Here is a 19,684-nt window from a genome sequence, read left to right as displayed (position 1 = left end):
TAAAACTGAATCTTTATGCCATAAGAAAAATCTTCGGCTCCTAAATGAAGCGGGGTCGGGGAAATGACAGTCAGGAGGAGTTACTCAAAAACAAAAATGCTCATCTCTTTCCTGCCTTAAACATTCCCACAGATAGATCATCTCCCGAGGGACTGTCAAATTCGAGATCCCCACAGGTTAGTGCAGAATCAGTGCACAGAGACTGGCTCAACTGTGATTTTAAAATGAATCCATCTGGTCCGCGCTCATCAAGACAAAAGAAGCCGAACTGCAAAGCAGAGGGAACGCCTGCCTCACGGCGCCTGAGCTCCCCAGCCCTCTGGGAGCCGCTGCGCCGCCGAGCCCCCCTCCCGGAGCCTGGCCGAGCCCAGCTCGCGCCGTGCCCGCGAGTGGGAGGGAACCGCTCGCACAAAGCCCCGCCGGCCCGGCAGCCCCGCGGGACTTTCCGTAGGACACCGCGGGGCCCGCGCGCCTTCAGCGCAGCCGCACCCAAGCTGCACCGGGCGAGAGGAAAAGAAACAGCAGCCACCTCACGGGAACGGGAAGAACTAGGAGGAGCTGGAGCTGCCTCGGTTTCCCCGACTGCAAACTGCCGGCAACGGAAACGACGCTACTCGCGGTACGCTCCCTGCAAGCACCGCGACCCGGAAGTCGGGGAGCGAAGCGGCGGGAACGCCTTCCCCGGCACACTGCCCGGCCCCGCCCCGCCGCCCTCGCCGATTGGCCCGAGCTCCACCAATCGCTATCTCTGAAAGGATGTCGAGCTGGGCTGCCCCGCCGCGCGTGCTCGGATTCTAGGGACACCCGACGGTTTCCCTGGCAACCACTACCTTGAGGCACGCCCCGTGCCAAAGATCGGTCTTCGGCAGAGCGGCTCCGTAGATTTTTCTCGCCTTAAATTTCAGGTCTTTTGCGCAAGCAGAAACGGTGTACTACTCCTAGATTCCAAGCACGGGAGAAGCGATGTGCTTTGCGTAACTTTCATACCGCCAAGGTAACAAAAGTGCTTTCACCTGCATTTAATCTTAATTCTGTGAAGTAATTAGTAACAGTCCCACTTTATGGATGAGGAAACAGAATTTACGTTGAATGACTTGCCCATGGCTACTACGTGGCAGATACGGAGAGCCCTGTACGTTGAGTAAAGAAGTTTAGACTTTGTCCTGTAATGATAAACATCTACTAGTACATGGAACATTTATTCCTTAGCTGGTTTTTTCTTGAAAAAGTAACTTATGCGCATGACTTTTTAAAAAAATCCAACCTCAAACAGTACATTCATTAATTCAAGTATCTGTTAATTGGCCGTTGATGCACCAGGCAGTGTTCTAAGAGGGAGTCATACATTAAATAAATGCAAATATTTAGTATGTCAAGTGGTACTAAAGGGGTATTAGGGAAGGGAGGGAGAGTTTCTACATACAGTGTAGACAGGGGAGTCTCCGTGTTAAGGTGACATTTGACTAGTGTTCAGAATGAAGTAAGGGAGTGAGAGTATCTGGAGGAAGAGTATTCCAGACACTAGAAAGGCAAGTGCAAAGACATACTTCATAAGGTGGAGGAATAGTAAGAAGGGCAGTATGCCTGGAGGAGAAAGAACAAGGGGAGAGTAAAATACAAGTACAAAGGACAATTTACACTGAAAAATAACTTCCACCCACCCATGCACAACTCCTGGTCCCTCAGCCTCCTTTCTCGAAAGCAACCAGTATTAGTTGCTTGTTTGTACCTTCAGGGACATTCTATGCGAATATATACATATATATATATATATATATATATGCCCCCTCCATCCCCTTGTTAGCACAAACTGAAGCAGCAGTGCAAACTTTTCCACACCTCAACCAACATTTTTTTAAAAGGTGCTAATTGTAAAACGCTAGACATGTGAAGGGTGCATAAGCCATCATCCCTGCCCCATAGAAGCAACTAACTTGGTAATGAAATCTGGACATATACTATAATAATAAAACAGACTCAGATCTTGAAAGGAACTTAAAGATCATCTCAATGAATATTTTTATTGTACATAAAAAGATTCAAAAAGGCAAAGTACACAGCCAAATTGGCAAATTAAGAACTAGAAACAAACCTATATTTCAGGTGTCTCTCTATTATTACACAAAACCTTCATAGAATAGAAAGTGAAATAATTCTGTAGTACAATTATAAAATCCTTTTACCTTTTCAATGTGCTACACTGAGAGTTGGGGGTGGTGGTGCAGAGAGGAACCCTTCTGCTGGTCTCCATGCTACCTGTTGGCCCACTTCTATCCATGTTTTTCTCCAAGAGAGGAGAATGCTCACCTGTTTGGTCAGAACCTGAGAAGTTGGTTGAACTGCATTTATTGGAAGCAGGATCACTGTCTATTAAAATGCCATGTGCATATGAATTTCCTCTTCTGTCTTCCACGAATTCATTTGCATATAACTAGCAGATACAATAAACCAGTCCTGTGCCTCAGGGAAGATTGGCCTTCTATCTTTCTCATTTTATTGTCTTTCTTCTTTGTGGCTGGCTAAATGGTGGTTAGATCCTAAGGTTAGAATTCTGGCTTCAAGGAGAAAGTGGGACCTACTTAGGTCTCTGAACTAAACTGTGTGCTTCTACCAGGCCTTATCAGATACACCTACATGGAAGAAAGAGGCTACGGTGTAATGGAGTTTGGTTATATTTTTGTGTAGTACTGAGGAATCTCTGCTTTTCTTGGATTCTCAGACTAAACAACAAAGGCACTGTTGATTTTAGAAACTGCTTAATGGAAAGAGTTGTTTGTATGACTGTTAATCAACAATTTGTTAGAGTGTTTGGGGTTTGATCCATGGAAGACCCAAATAAAATATCAAGCCCTCTTGTGGAGTGTGTGAAGTCTGGAACGCAGCGAGTTTATACTGAGAAGGAAAACTGTATACTCCTTTCACTAACAGTGAAATGGATTACTTCTGCAGAAGCATTAAAAATGTTATGGACAGTGGCAACCCTGACTGGTTTTATGATGATTTGTGTTGCACTTTCCTGAAACTAAGTTAGACACTGTGCTTAGGGGGAACCCCTCATGTATGGATTCCCCATATAATTTTTTTTAATGGAAGGACAAGGAAATACACAGAATGCCAAGGCAAATTTGTTCTCACAGCTACTAGTAACGGGGTTTACCAATGAAAATTTAAGCTATGCAAAATTAAGCTAATGGGCTGGGGTGAAGATATTAACCAGAACAAAGGAAATAACCATTGAATCAGGTAGAACTATTTATATGATTGGTTTTTTTTTAAAGAAAAAGGGTGAGGGGGAGTAAAGAAGCAAGAATTTTGACAGATTCCCTACAGAGGGTTTGGTGGCACATTAACAATAGTTGGGAGCAGGGAAAACTATTCAGGCTCCTGTGTCGGCCTCACCTAAGTTAATCTATCAGATCTGTTCCAATTATCGCAGCCTGGATGAGTTTAGGGCTAAGGAGGCTGAAATAGGGAAATAAGGTGGATTTAGCACAGGGAAGTTATTTTAATTCATCATTAGGGCTGTGGTAGAAAAGGACGACTAACTTGAGGGTCAAGAAATCATCAATTGACCCCTGTTAGGAGGTCCAAGATTGTATGATATAGTTTATGTTGAGCGGCAGAGGACAGTGGAAAACCTCTGGGGGATTATCTAACGATGATGCAAAATGTACCATAATATCATCAGGGGAATGGAAGGGCAATATTAAGGTATGAAAATTGAAGTTTGGAGCAAATGAAAATGTTACGGTAGGCAGCACCAGAATCATGATGAAGCTGAAGCTGGAGAAATAAGAAAGTAGGAACTACCCAGTGCCTCCTTTTATCTGAATCTGTAATTACAGTGGATGTGATGAAGTTCCTTGTCACTACCAGCTTAAAGCCAAATGTCTTTTAAGAGACAGAGAAGTCTGCCCTTTATGGATTTTTAATTAGACACCCAAAATGGGAGCCCTGAAAATTGCTCAGACCTTCCTTTGGAGTAAATATCAGGCAGTGTCAGATTGGGGAAGGACACAGTAAATCTCATCTCTCATTAGGAAACAATGGGAGCAGAATCTCCACTAATGCTTTCTATTAATCCTCTGTGGCCCAGGAGAAAAGACCCAAGGGAATAACTGTTAGCCATCATGATTTGAACAAGGTAGTTACCATGACTTAAATTAGTGTCTGTTCTGCCAAGCACTGTAGAAACTGCCCAAGACGTTGAACAAGCTAACGTTCAACAAGCTAAACAAGCTGCTTTTGTGATAGATTCACCTATGCTACCTTCTTTATTTTAAATTTACTTAACTATAGTTGATTTACAATATGGTGTTAGTTTCAGGTGTACAGCTTCAGAGTCGTTTCCATTATAGTTTATTGTTCAATATGGTTCCATGAGCTATACAGTAAATCCTTGTTGTTTATCTATTTTATATATAGTGGTATGTATCTATTAATCCCAGACTCCTAATTTATTCCCCCTCCCCTTTCTTCTTTGGTAAACATAAATTTGTCTTCTATGTCTGTGAGTCTGTTTCTGTTTTGCAACTAAGTTGATTTGTTTTTTTTTTTTTTTAGATTCCACATATAAGTGATATCATATGATATTTGTCTTTCTCTGTCTGATTTACTTCACTTAGTGTGATCATCTCTAGGTCCATCCATGTTGCTGCAGATGGCATTAGTTCATTCTTTTTTATGGCTGAGTCATATTCCATTGTCTATATGTGCCACATCTTCTTTATTCATTCATCTGTCGTTGGACCTTATGTTACTTCCATGTCTTGGCTATTGTAAATAGTGCTGCTATGAACATTGGGGTGCATGTAACTTTTTTTTTCCGACTTTTCTGGATATGTGCCCAGGAGTAGAATTGCTGGATCATATACGGTAGTTCTATTTTTAGTTTTTTAAGGAACCTCCAGACTGTTTTGCATAGTGGCTGCACCAATTAACATTTCCACCAACAGTGTGGGAGGGTTCCCTTTTCAGCTATGCTATCTTCTTGATCTCACTCTCAGAATGAGATCGGTTTGCTTGTGAATAAGAAGGAATGTGTAATATATTTATGGTCCTTCTTCAAGGACATCTGACCTCTCCAGCTCACTGCTACAATTGGTGAGAGTGGACTTAGATATGATCACCATCAAAATTAATTCATTATACTGATTACATCATGATCATTCCCCACCTTGGAAGGAGAAACTCAGGAGATTTGAGAGCTGTCATGGCATGTATGACTAGCTGAATCAATCTAGTTAAGATTTAAAGCTTATTTTTCAGATTTCCTTCCCATTTAGGTCACCACAGAGCATTGAGTAGAGTTCCCTGTGCTATACAGTAGGTTCTCATTAGTTACCTATTTTATACATAGAAGTGTATATATGAAGGGATATCTGTATACGTATAACTGATTCACTTTGCTGTACAGCACAAACTAACACAACATTGTAAAGCAATTATACTCCAAAAAAATTTAATAAAAAAATAGGACACATACACATTGGTAAGCAAAACAATGCTTGGAAAATAAAGATGGTAGATTAAATTAAAAAGATTTAGAGCTTAGTGAAATCAGTGAAATTTCTAAAAATAACTTTGGGCCACCAGAGGTATTTTATAAATGGTAAACAATAAATTACTCCCCCTCCAGGACTCTGTCAATAAAAAGGAGACACAACACCTTACAGGAATATTTGGCAAGCTATGAAAAATATGTAATGGGTAGTGGCCCAAGGATTCTGCTGAGACCCTACGATTCTCACACATTCATACATAATTTTAAATGTTTCTGACACCACAATACATGCAAATTGGAGGCTTTGAATGAAATATAATACTGCCACCTCGTGGCGACCACTGGGATTTTGGGACTCAAAAAGTTCCTGATGAGAGACGGAGTCAAGATGGCTGTGTGGAAAGACACGGAGTTAGCATCTCCCCACAACTAGGGCGCCTGATGGCCGCTGCTGGGAGACTCTGAAGCCCAAGAAGAGGGGAGGAACCCCAAAGTGAACCGGCGGCTTGCGGGACCTTGGTTCATGAGCCCAGGGTCAGGCCGAAGCTCCTGCGGTGGGAGCTCTGAGTCCAAACCACTGGATTAACAGAGAACCTCAGACCCCAGGGAATATTCATCGGAGTGAGGTCTCACGGAGTTCCTCATCTCAGCACCAAAACCCAGCTCTACCCAATAGCCTACAAACCCCAGTGTTGGAAGCCTCAGGCCAAACAACTGGTAAGAGAGGAACACAATCCCACTCATTAAAAAAAAAAAAAAAAAATGAGATGGCAAAAAATATGTCACAGATGAAGGAGCAAGGTTAAAACTTATAAGACCAAATAAATGAAGAGGAAATAGGCAATCTACCTGAAAAAGAATTCAGAGTAACGATAGTAAAGATGATCTAGAATCTCGGAAATAAAGTGGAGGCATGGATTGAGAAAATACAAGAAATGTTTAACAAAGATCTAGAAGAACAAAAGGATAAACAGATGAACAACACAATAAATGAAATAAAAAGTACACTAGAAGGAATCAATAGCAGAATAACTGAGGCAGAAGAACAAATAAGTGAGCTGGAAGACAAAATGGTGGAAATAACTGCAGAGGAGCAGAGTAAAGTGAAAAGAATTGAAGACAATCTCAGAGACCATTGGGACAACACTAAACGCACCAACATTCGAATTATAGGGGTCCCAGAAGAAGAAGAGAAAAAGAAAGGGTCTGAGAAAATATTTGAAGAGATTATAGTTGAAAACTTGCCTAAAATGGGAAAGGAAATAGTCACCCAAGTCCAGGAAGCACAGAGTCCCATACAGGATAAACCCTAGGAAAAACACACCAAGACACATATTAATCAAAGTAACAAAAATTAAATTTAAAGAAAAAATATTAAAATCAGGAAGGGAAAAACAAAAAATAACATACAAAGGAATACCCATAAGGTTATCGGCTGATTTTGCAGTGGAAACTCTGCAGGCCAGAAGGGAGTGGCAGGATATACTTAAAGTGATGAAACAGATAAACCTACAACCAAGATTACTCTTCCCAGCAAGGATCTCATTCGATGGAGAAGTCAAAAGCTTTTCAGACAAGCGAAAGCTAAGGGAATTCAGCACCACCAAACCAGCTTTACAACAAATGCTAAAGAAACTTCTCTAAGTGGGAAACAGAAGAGAAGAAAAAGACCCACAAAACAAACCCAAAACAATTAAGAAAATGGTAATAGGAACATACGTATCAATAATAACCTTGAATGTAAATGGATTAAATGCCCCAACCAAAAGACACAGACTGGCTGAATAGACAAAGAAACAAGACCCATATATATGCTGTCTACAATGTAGAGACCCACTTCAGGCCTAGGGACACATACAGACTGAAAGTGAGGGGATGGAAAAAGATATTCCAGGCAAATGGAAATCAAAAGAAAGCTGGAGTAGCAGTACTCATATCAGATAAAATGGACTTTAAAATAAAGAATGCTGCAAGAGACAAGGAAGGACACTACATAATGATCAATGGATCAATCCAAGAAGAAGATATAACAATTATAAACATATGCATCCAACATAGGAGCACCTCAATACATAAGGCAACTGCTAACAGCTATAAAAGAGGAAATCGACAGTAACACAATAATAGTGGGGGACTTTAACACCTCACTTACACCAATGGACAGATGATCCAAACAGAAAATTAATAAGGAAACACAAGCTTTATTATTATTATTATTATTATTATTATTATTATTCTGCAGTACATGGGCCTCTCACTGTTGTGGTCTCTCCCGTTGCGGAGCATAGGCTCCGGACGCGCAGGCTCAGCTACCATGGCTCACGGGCCAGCCGCTCCGCGGCATGTGGGATCCTCCCGGACCGGGGCACGAACCCGTGTCCCCTGCATCGGCAGGCAGACTCTCAACCACTGTGTCACCAGGGAAGCCCCATTTTTTTTTAAGTATAAAATGAAGATAATCATAGCATATTAAGTAGATGTTATTGGTATCTTCATTTCACACCTTTAAAAAAAGACTGAGATGTTGTGAGGACTTAACGAGATCACATATGCAAACTGTTTAGCCCAGAGTCTGGTACAAATGTCACTTCCTACTACAGGACAATAAAGTTATTGAGCACTCACCTCGAGCCCGGCAGTGGGGAGCTTTTCCATAGTTTCTCTCTTTTAATAACCAGCAGCCCTGGCAAGCGGTTCAGGACTCGGAAGTGCCGAGCAGTAGGGTAGGAGGCAAAGGGTGCAGTTCGGTGAAGCGAGCTCCCACAGGGCTGGTGTGCAGGGTGGCCAGAGGGAAAGGGCAGGGAGGGGGGAGGGAGGGGGTCCGCCACCCCGCGACGCCGGGGAGCGGGGCGCAGGCGCTGTGCGTGTCCATCCTCGGCAGGCAGCGTGAGCGCTGCCGCTCTGCTCTTTGCGTCGCCGCGCTGTCGGTTGCAGCCCGTCGAGTCAGCTCCATGAGGACCAGGCATGTGAACTTGCTGACCGCGCTCGTAGCCGTCTTGCTCTTCAGTTTCTCCTGCTTCTGCATCTCCAGGATGACTTACAACAGTAAGCGGCGGCTGGCTTCTCTCGCTTCCTTCTCGCCTCCCGGGCTTCGGGGCTCCGGGATGACTGGGGAGGCCGGGTCGGAGAGAAGGGGAGAGACGTACTAGGAGCTTTCAGATGTAGGGCACCCTCCCCCCCACACACACCACGCCCTTGTCCGCCGGCGGGCGCGCGGCCAACCAACGGTTGGTGTGCGCGGCTGCCCGGTCCTCTCTTGCGTCTGCGGGCTCCTTTTCTCTCAGAGGTTCAGGGGCCCCTTCTGTGCCCACCTTTCCCCACACTTCGTCGTTTTCTTCCCCAGCGTTTTCAGGGAAATGTGAAGGTCTGACTTAAGGAACTCCTCTTACACAGCCAGCAAATCTCTCCTCTTTCGTGTCCTACGTTATAGTTTTGAGCCACACTGGAAGGCTCCCTAAAGTATTTGTTTTGCGAAGCTGAAAAGGGATGAGATGACGGAGACGTGATCAACAATTTAGAGCGCTGGTTTAGCACCTGAACTTTCTCAAATGGACCATGTGCGTTACCACTTTGAAACGCACCAAGGTTTTTAGTTTATTGCTGTCTGTAGGGTTGCCAATTTAGCAAATAAAAATAGAGGTTGAGGGTTTCCCTGGTGGCGCAGTGGTTGAGAGTCCGCCTGCCGATGCAGGGGACACGGGTTCGTGCCCCGGTCCGCGAAGATCCCACATGCCGCGGAGCGGCTGGGCCCGTGAGCCATGGCCGCTGAGCCTGCGCATCCAGAGCCTGTGCTCCGCAACGGGAGAGGCCACAACAGTGAGAGGCCCGCGTACTGCAAAAAAAAAAAAAAAAAAGAGGTTGACCAGTTAAATTTGAATTTCAGATGAACAGTGCATAAGTTTGAAGTATAAAAACCGCATGGGATATATTTATACTGAAAACATTATTGTTTATCTGAAATTCAAAGTTAACTAGGTTTCCTGTATTTTCTCTTTCAACTCTAGTCCGTAGTGAACAATTTAGCGTTCATATGGTTGAATTTTGAATTTAAGACGTAGGAGCCCTGCAAATATATTAACTCAGCCTTCCAAGATTATTCTTAGGTTGCTTTCGGTTAAATTTTCATTCTTCTTATTAAACATATTTATGTATGACTCAGGGTGCACACAGAGTAATCTTGGTAGTACAATGGACTGTCAAGTTTAGAAGTGGCTTTAATCCTCTAATGTTTATGTCATCCCTCTCATTAATGTTAAAATTGTTTTAGTCCCTTACTACTAAATTTTGTCATGTACACACAATATCAACATTTTACCCCATTTGTTTGAAAGATCAGAAATGTATATTAATTTATCTGATTTATACGACTAATCTTCAATCATTTATACACTTTTATTCGTCATTTTCTATAAAGAATATTATCCAAATGTGTTTTTATTTATTTTAGAACAATTAACAACGTGCACTCTTATAACAAAAAATAAACCGTTACTCGTAATTAGAAAGCAAAATGGTAACTTCTTCTTACAGTAATTTTGGAAGGCAATTTAGATTGGTAACCTCAGAAGGCATTTTAATAGTTTGTATTCTTATAATGAAACGGTAGACTTTGCGATACATACAGTCATTTTGATGTGTTTTTCAGTTATGACCAGGATAAAGAAGTTTGGTTCTTCCCAGTGTTTATATTCCCATCATTTGTATGTTCAAGTTCAGAAAATGAGATATTGTTCCTTAGAATACACTACTCTTAAAAGAGCAGATAAAACAGGTTTTTCATTTTCTATGTATGTGTTTCTATGGAAACTAGTTCTAAAATAATTAGGAAATCAATTCTAGTACTGTAATGAGATGTTCTTACATCAACAAAACACAAATTTCATTTAGTTTCTAAAGTAGTGATTTTTTTTTATTTTTTAACATCTTTATTGGAGTATAATTGCTTTACAATGGTGTGTTAGTTTCTGCTGTATAACAAAGTGAATCAGCTATACATATACATATATCCCCATATCTCTTCCCTCTTGCGTCTCCCTCCCTCCCACCCGCCCTATCGCACCCCTCTAGGTGGTCACAAAGCACCGAGCTGATCTCCCTGTGCTATGCGGCTGCTTCCCACTAGCTATCTATTTTTCATTTGGTAGTGTATATATGTCCATGCCACTTTCACTTGATCCCAGCTTACCCTTCCCCCTTCCCGTGTCCTCAAGTCCATTCTCTACGTCTGCGTCTTTATTCCCGTCCTGCCCCTACGTTCTTCAGAACCATTTTTCTTTTTAGATTCCATATATATGTATTAGCCTATGATATTTGTTTTTCTCTTTCTGACTTATGAAGTAGTGATTTTTATAAAACACCAAAATAATCCCAATGTTTTAAAAATTTGATCTTTAGTTATAATTCTTATCAATGAAAATTTGGGAATGTTTATTAGGAAGATAGCCACCACCTAGTGCTTTATTCTTTCCCTACTTTAAAATTTTTATGTGTAGATAAATAATTTTTAATCTTTTAATTTCTTTTTGTAAGCTCAGTAGTATTAATAATTTGTTCAACAAATATGTAAGCTTCATGAGGTGAGGAATTTTTTTCCTGTTTTTGCCTGTTTGATTCACTACTGTGTCCTCAGAATCTTGAAAAATGTCTGACATATAATACGTATGCTAAATATTTGTTGAGTGAATGAATTTAAAAATTACCTATTCATGTTGTAGGAACTACACAAATAAATTTTTTTAAAACCCTTGCTTTCATGGGGCTTACATTCTGGTTAGGGGAAATGAACAACAAACATGAGTGATGTAATTGCTGTATGATGTCAGGTGTTGGCAGGGGCAGGAGAGAGAAAGTGTTATTTTAGATAGGGTTGTCAGAGAAGGATTCTCTGAGAAAGGCATATTCGAGTAGATTCCTGAATAAAGTGAGGAAGCATTCTATATGGATAGCTGCAGGAAGGGTTTTCCAGGCAACAAGAAAAGCAAGTGCAAAGGCCCTGTGGTGGGATCATCTTGATATGTTTGAGAAAAAGCCAGGAGGACAACACGAACAGGAAGGGAGTTGTAGGAGGATGAGATCATGGAGACCATAGTAAGAGTTATGACTTTTATTCTGAGTAAGATAGGAAGCCATCTAAACAAGTGTTGGTGAGGGTGTGGAGAAAAGGCAACCCTTGTGCACTATTGGTGGGAATGTAAGTTGGTGCAGCCACTATGGAAAACGGTATGGAGGGTCTTCAAAATATTGAGAACAGAACTACCATGTGATGCAGTAATTCCACTTCTGAGTACTTATCTGAAGGAAAGAAAAACTAGAACGTTACTCAATGCCTTTGCATAAATTGATAAAAACATCAATTCCTGAATTATGTGCTTATTAGAATACAGTTTTTATCAATTTATATATGTCCCTTATAATACGCTGCTTAGTTTGCCTTGTTCCTGGACTTTCCAAAATGCTGCTGACAGTCTTTATATGCCCTTCTAAATTCTCTTTGTCATGATCAAAACCAGAAGTCTGTTACTTGTCCCAGATGCCCTGGCCGGCTGTGCTCTCATTACGTTTTGCCAGTGGGAGGCAATTGTGCCAGATTAGAGGGTGCAAAAAGGTAGTGTTATGCTGCTTTCGGTGGTTCTTCCACCAAACTGCTAGCCCTCACTGGAGTGTCAGGTGTTCAGGCAGCAGCAGCAGGTCCGGCATTGTCAGTGGTGGCAGGTGTGGGAGGTAGCTAGCAGATGGCTAGGAGCCCCTGGGGTGGCTGCATCACCCAGGAAACATTCTCGGGGAAGAGAATCTGGAATTGCTTATTTGCCCTACTTGGGGTTAAACACAGTGATAACCTGCCACACTGCCAGTGGGATACCTTCTGCGGGGGCGGGGGGGGGGATACTGGAAGTCTCCAGCTGATAGGCATTGGCAGAAGTTCTCTCAGTTATCACCGGTTGTTGACTGGGATGAAGTACCTTCTGGAATCAAGGCCTTGGAGATCAAGTGGCTGCTGCTTTCACCAATAATGTGTGAATGATGACTTTAAGGATTATGGGTGCGATGGGTTTTATTACTATGCTGAAGAGCTTTATCTATCTGCCTTTTTTTGTCACTGTTACACTCTCCTTCTTGAAACATGTTCTTAGCTTAGCTCTCTCGGTTTCCTAGTTTTTTCTTGAGTTTGAAATATTGGAATTCCCCAGGGCTCACTCCTTGGAACTTTTCACTGTCTACACCCACTCCCAACGTGATCCCATCCAATCACATGGCTTTAAATACTAAATTCTGACCCCTCTCAAATTTATCTCTCTAGTTCTGACCCAGAGTGATATATTCAACCGCCTATTCAACTCTTTCACTGGGATGTCAATATTACTCTTAACAGAAATATTGATTCCCCACCCCCTAACCTGCCCCTCTCCTCTTCACCATTCCAGGACGTGGCAACTCCATTTCTCCATTGTATGCATTTCACATTATGCTGCAGAGCTTGCCTACGTACTACATGTTTTTCTTTTGTATGTATAACATTTTTAAAAATTGAATTTGTACAGTGGGAATACAAAAGTAAGAAAACTGAAATGGTAGGAAGCATACAGTACTCAATTCAGTTGAGAATATAGAAACGATCAATTCCTTTTTCAAAAAAGTTTTAAAGACGAATACCTTTTTATACATATGTGTAACTGATTTATTGAAGCAGTTCAGCTTGCTGGGCTGTAAATATGAACAACTTTTTATTTTTCCAATTATTGCCCATACGTGTCCTATCGGAACCCTTTTCTGATAACTGTAGACATTCATAGACATATTGAAGACTTACTCTAAGTATCTTTTGGTCACTTTTGGTTATTCACCAAGTCTTATTCCAGTTTTTAAATACCTATTCTGTTCTTCTAAAAAAATTCAATCTCATAGTTAATTAAAAGCTTTCTCGTCATTTCCCTACTGGACAGGGACAGACTAGACTTGTGGTTCTAGGAATTCAAAGGCAGGAGAAGAAAATGGTCTGTTTTCAGACATTTTTCCCCTTGTTTGGTGTAAAACTTCCTCAACCTTAGTGGCTTAAAAAATCACTTTGTTTAACTCTCAGGTTAGTAATCAAATTCAGAAAGGGCTCTGCTGGGCAGTTTGTGATCTGCGTGGTGTCAGCTGGGGTGCTCGGGGCTGGAGGAGCTCCCAAGAGGTCCCCCTTACCCGGGCATCTCTCTTATCTCCCACGCGGCGGCTCATCCTCTGAGGCCTCTCCAGGTGGTTTGGGCTTCTCACAGCATGGTGATCTTAGCAAAGGTGTGCTTTTTGACAAGGCAACTACCTTTCGAAAGGCAGAAAGTGGAAGCTGCCAGGAAGACTCCAGCCCAAACTGCTACTGCATTACTTCTGCTGTAGCCTACTGGTCACAGCAGTCACAGGGCTCACTCAGACACCGGGGAGTGGAGAAATTGACTTTCCCTCCTGACGAGGGACTAGCAGGGTCGTGTTGTAGAAGAGCATTTGCTATGGGAGATGCTGTTAAAGTCATCTTTGGAAAATCTGCTGCACCCCTCCTTGGTCCTTGGTCTATACCCCTATGGTACTGGGATGAGAAGGAGTTGGAGAGGCAGAGGTTTCCTTGTGTGATGGCAGCATGATGGTTTCAGTTTCTCTGGAAGATGCTTCTGTGTGGCAGACATCCAAGGCTGGGTCTTTCATGGCTGCTTCTGAGGGTCTATTGGGATCTCCCTACTTCCCATTCCCTGCTACCTGAGCCTCTCCCCCACCCCGCCTCTGCCCTCAACACAGCCTCTTGTCGCTAGGATTCTCTTGCCTTGCAGGTGACCCTCTTCAGGTGACCTTCAGTGTTCACTCTAGCCACAGCAGACTCAGGTACCTTTGCCACTTCTAGCTGTGTGCCTTCGGGCTACTTCACTGATGTTCCCTCTTTGCTTAGCAATTTCTCTCCCTCTCTCCTGCCCCTTTTCATCTGGCATGATATATTTTTTTTAGCTGCATAAGTTATTTTAATTGTAAGTTCATAAAAGTCTACATTAAATGCATCATCTTACAAAATAATAACCTATGAGAGTATATAAAAAATGACTGAGCCAACATTATTTGGTACTTTTGATACTTCCATTAACTTCAACTTAACTATTCCCTTTCCAAATATGAAATTTAAAATTGTCAAGCTATTTACAAAAAGATGTGTAATTTATTTCCAAAAAAAGATGTGTAATCTTTTACAGACATTTTGTTGGTCCAGCACTTCAGCAATTTTCAGGTAGAGATGCTCCCCAGCCGTTGACGTAGCAGAGAGAGGGATCATTGTGGAGCACCCAGATTTTATGAGTGAATTTCTTGGGGTCTCTCTTTCTAATCTTGTTGGAAGGAAGGCACCCTTATCTCCAACCGAGTGAGAGAGTATATGTGTGCATATATTCATAGAAAGCCGTGTGGGAGTATGCCTGCAAAAGAGCATGGAGCCTCTAAGTCAGCAGTGTCCAGGATCCAAGTGTGGGCTGTTCAAGACAATAATTGAAATGTCTTGTGAAATTTAAAATATGTAGAACAGGGGGCTTCCCTGGTGGCGCAGTGGTTGAGAATCTGCCTGCCAATGCAGGGGACACGGGTTCGAGCCCTGGTCTGGGAGGATCCCACATGCCGCAGAGGAACTAGGCCCGTGAGCCACAATTACTGAGCCTGCGCGTCTGAAGCCTGTGCTCTGCAACAAGAGAGGCAGAGATAGTGAGAGGCCCTGTGCACCGCGATGAAGAGTGGCCCCTGCTCGCCGCAGCTAGAGAAAGCCCTCACACAGAAACGAAGACCCAACACAGCCAAAAATAAATAAACAAATGAATAAATTTATAAAAAATAAAATATGTAGAACAAAATGCATGACAACAATTACAAGATAAGGTAGGAGAGGGGATAAATGGAGTTAAGTGTACTCAACTTGTAGCACCATTGAGAAGTGAGGTTGTAAGAATTTGTATTAAGCTGTAATAAGTCAAGGATTCATGTTGAAATCTCTAGTCTAACTACTAAAATAATAGTCAAATAATGCATAATGATATCACTAATTATAGTAAATGCTCCAAAAAAGAAATTAAATTATTTCCTGACTGGATATAAAAACAAAACCCTGTTTGATGATTTTACAAGAGACACACTTAAAATTTTTTAAAGACATAGAAATGTTGGAAGGAAAAGGATGGAAAAATATATACCAGCAACCCAAACCAAAAGAAAGTTGGTATAGCTATATAAATATCAGCCAAGTAGACTCTAAGGCCAAGCACAGCATGTGTTGAACAAGCGTAGAAACACTTCATGAGCAATCAAGGAAATGCAAGTTAAAAACACAAGATACCATTTCATACCATTCAGATATTTTAACTTATGAAATCAGACATTTGGTGAGGATGTGGAGCTGTAGGAATGAACACACACTTCCCTTTGGGGGGATGTGAAGTATACATTCAATCACTTTCATGATGAAACCTATGCCTTTCCTATGTCCTAGCAACTTTCCTACTAGTCAGGGCTGAAATTGGCGTGCAGCCTTATCAATGGCTTATGGCCAGCTTCTCTTCTCACTGACGAATACCCATGCCTTATAGCTTGTTAAATATTTAAAATAACATCCCTACCACCATCTATATCCTAGGGAAACTTTTGAACATGTTTACTAGGGAACATGTACCAGAATATATTCTTGATAGCATTTAAAAACAATTTTTCAACAGTAAAAGAGTTAAAAATGTTGTTGTATATTCAAAAGAGTGGGACATTTTACAGTAATAATAATGAATGAACTAGACCTTGACTTACTGATATGGATGAATTTCAAAACATAAATTGAGCAAAAGAAGCAAGTACAGGAAAATACATATATTATTTGTTAATGTCTAAACACCAAATGTGCATCAGCTTGCAAAAGTGGTAAAACCTTAAAGAAATGCAACAATTAATACAAAACTCAAAACGGGAGGAAGGGGAATTTGATCTTGGAAGGAAACAGCATATCTAAGGCTAAGGTAGTAGTGGGTTCATGGATGTTCGATTTATTATTGTTTTTCAAACTTTTACATACTTAAAAAAAAAATTAATAAACAGAAACCGCAATCAAACAGAAGTGACCAGAAGGGGGAGCTCTCATGCCCTGAGATGCTGGCAGAGCCCAACAGGAAAAAGAAAGACTCCTCTTCTTTAATGTCAAGGACTCAGCCAATGAAAAGTCATGGACTCTTTGTTTAGCCCTCCCAACTTCCTTTTCCCCTCTGTAAAAGAGAGCTCCTTCCTTTGCTGTGTAGTGACTTGCAGTGACTTGCCATGGTTATGGGCTCCGAATTACAGTTCTCTGCGGATACCAAATAAACTCTTTTTTTTTGTGTGTGTGTGGAGAAATAACTGACAGTCTATTTGTTTTAGGTCATCAATAGTCTTTGTAATGTTGAAATATTTCACCATAAAACTAAGGAGTAGAGGAACCACTCATAGGGAGTTTAAAGGGCATGGTACATAGTGTAATTTGATTATTGCAAAGCATACGTGGAGGGGTATAATCTGAAATGTACTTACCTTTTTAGCTTCATCTCCTACCAACTGCTTCAAATATTCTTTCTTTGGAACCACACTGGGTATAAAAATAAGTGAATAATAAGTTTAAAGTGGGCCAGTACTTAAACGCAATGCTTTTTCCCCTTCTTTCTACCCCTGAGTGAATCACTTGCTTTCCCCTCACTACGCCATACTAGTTTATACTTATGCATTTATGTTGTAGTTTTCTTAGTCAGGAATACCCTTCCCTGCCCTCTGCTGTATGCAAAATTCTATACCTTCTTCAAGTTTTCAAATATTCCCTCTTCTCTGAAACCTTTCCCACTTCCCTCCCCGACACTTCAATCTTCCTTAAGAATTAATCATTCAAAAAAAAAATCATTCCTGCCTCCCTTTGCCTGTGGCACTTAAGGATAATTCCATTTTAACAATTATTTTATAATTAGTTGTTTTTTTAACTAATTTTTTAACATAAATTTATTTATTTATTTTTGGCAGCGTTGGGCCTTCGTTGCTGTACACGGGCTTTCTCTAGATGTGGCGAGTGGGGGCTGCTCTTCGTTGGGGTGCACAGTCTTCTCATTGAGGTGGCTTCTCCTGTTGTGGAGCATGGGCTCTGGGCATGTGGGCTCAGTAGTTGTGGCACGCGGGCTCTAGAGCACAGGCTCAATAGCTGTGGCGCATGGGCTTAGTTGCTCGGCAGCATGTGGGATCTTCCCAGACCAGGGCTGGAACCCATGTCCCCTGCAAGGGCAGGCGGATTCTTAACCACTGCGCCACCAGGGAAACCCCTAGTTGTTTAAATATATGCTCCTTTCCCTTATACCTTGCATCCTGATTGTCAGTTATTTAGAGCAGGAATCTGGCTTTATCTGTGTTTGTTTACCTATCACACAGCACAGTGAGTGACACATGGTAAGTATTAAATGTAAGAAAGTATGACTATCTCAGCTTGCTTATCATTACCAGAGGTGTTTAGTGAATGAAATAAGGTGGAAAAGTCAGGTCGTGGCCATATTGTATCGGATCTCCTATATTAAGGCAAGCGTTTAGACTTTATTCGGTGAGCATCCCGGGAATCATTTAAAGTCTTTGAGCAGTGTTTCCAGAAGATTAAACATAGATTGGAGGTGAGGGACTATTTAAGAGACAATTATAACAGTGCATCTAGAGACAATAAAGACTTGAACTATAGTAAAGTCAATGCTGAGAAAGATAAAACAATTAAAAGGGTCTATGATGGTGCTTCTCAAATTTTAACATGCACACCAATCACCTGTGAATCTTATTAAAGTACAGATTCTGACTCAGTAGGTCTGGGGTGAGTCCTGGGACCCTGCGTTTCTAATAAGATCATAGCTGGTGCTGTAGACCCATGCTGTCCAATATGGTAGCCTTTAGCCAGGTGGCTGTCAAGCACTTGAAATGTAGTTAGCGCAACTGAGGAACTGAATATTTTAAGTAATTTAAATTTAAATTTAAAAACGGAAACAGTGCAAAATATTTCTCCATTAAGCAAAATTTTGTTGTTTTGGTGAGACTGCATTTAAAAGAAACCATATAGTACATTTATTACGTTAACATTTAACATATCTATATCATACACTGTCACGAAATAGTAAGCCTCCCTGCCCACCACAATGACGTCTCATCAGAACATCTACAACTCTATGAAAGGCCTGGGGTACTAACTGGACGCTGCTCAAACGTGATTTAGTCAAAATTCAGGACCTAATTATGTGCATTAGAAAGCAGAACCTCACAGTTTGCAGAGGGCAGGCGCTCTGCGGGAGGGAAAAGTCTTCGGATGGATAACGATAAGGATAAGGAGGAATTCCAGGCCAGCTCCGGAGTCGGATCCACGGCACGATTGGCCGGCTGCGGCGGCGCGGCGAGTGGTCGGGAGGGTGCGCCCGACTGCGCCTGCCTCGCCCAGCGGCGCCGCTCTGCGGCCGTTGAGCCTCTCGGTGCAGGTGCGCGCGGCACTCGCCTCGGGCCGCCGGCTTTTCCCCGCCCACGGCCGCACGCGCATGCGCAGTTACCAGTCGCTGCTGGGCGGCCGCCGGCGGGATTGCTCTAGGGAGACGAGGGGACCAAGTGGCAGCGACTCGGACATCTGAGCTGCCACTGCCGAAAACGGGCCCGCAAGGCAGGTGCGTGGGCAGTAAGCCACTTTCCCGCGTCCCTTTGCCAACGGGCTGGGGTGAGGAGTCCGAGTCCTGGCTTCTTCCCTCAGAGCGGGGGTTCCTGGGCCGCACCCCTTTCTTTGGCGAGCCGCCAGAAGGAACCGGTAGGGGCCAGTGAGGGGGTGGGTGTTGAGTTCGGGGATGCGGATGCAGCCAGCGAGGTTTTTGGGCGGGCTCTCCTGGCCTCGGGAGTGGGAAGGCCGGCCCGGGCGGCGGGCGTTGAGGCCACCTCCGCGTCCGTTGGGTCCTCCGGAACTGCTGTGTCCGGAGCGGGGGCTGGCGCGGGGAAGGCCAGGTGTCCCCCTCAGCCTGGCCTGTCCTGTCCTCGTCGGTTAAGGGGCCCCAGGGAGCCGAGTCCGTTATTCCAGCGGTTGCCATTTCAGCCCCGTTCCACGCTCGATCCCCGCTGCGCGCTCCCGAGGGATGGAGAAGGGGCCCGGTAGCCTCTCGGCGCCGCTCACTCCGCCGGCTA

General features: G+C 42.8%; 2 protein-coding genes across 8 annotated transcripts in view; one reads left to right on the top strand and one right to left on the bottom strand.

The window, feature by feature from the left end:
- ELMOD2 (ELMO domain containing 2) overlaps positions 1 to 652 on the bottom strand; it is a 29,019-nt gene extending 28,367 nt beyond the window's left edge. Inside the window, exon 1 of one of the 3 annotated variants that reach the window (XM_004263588.2) lies at positions 530 to 652. The gene's annotated coding sequence lies outside the window, so the exon portion shown is untranslated. The other 2 variants (XM_033402352.2, XM_033402360.2) reach the window with 2 other exon arrangements.
- A 7,758-nt stretch (positions 653 to 8,410) lies between these two features.
- The window catches only part of CLGN (calmegin), a 61,292-nt gene continuing 50,018 nt past the window's right edge, over positions 8,411 to 19,684 (top strand). For 3 of the 5 annotated variants that reach the window (XM_049708998.1, XM_049708999.1, XM_049709000.1), the window contains exon 1: positions 19,051 to 19,179. The gene's annotated coding sequence lies outside the window, so the exon portion shown is untranslated. Of the gene's footprint in view, positions 8,549 to 19,050; positions 19,180 to 19,684 lie in introns of those variants that run through there. The other 2 variants (XM_033402301.2, XM_004263587.3) reach the window with 2 other exon arrangements.

Source organism: Orcinus orca, chromosome 4 (genome assembly GCF_937001465.1).
Source record: "Orcinus orca chromosome 4, mOrcOrc1.1, whole genome shotgun sequence".
Classification (NCBI taxonomy): domain Eukaryota; kingdom Metazoa; phylum Chordata; class Mammalia; order Artiodactyla; family Delphinidae; genus Orcinus; species Orcinus orca.
This window is presented reverse-complemented; position numbering and strand designations above follow the sequence as displayed.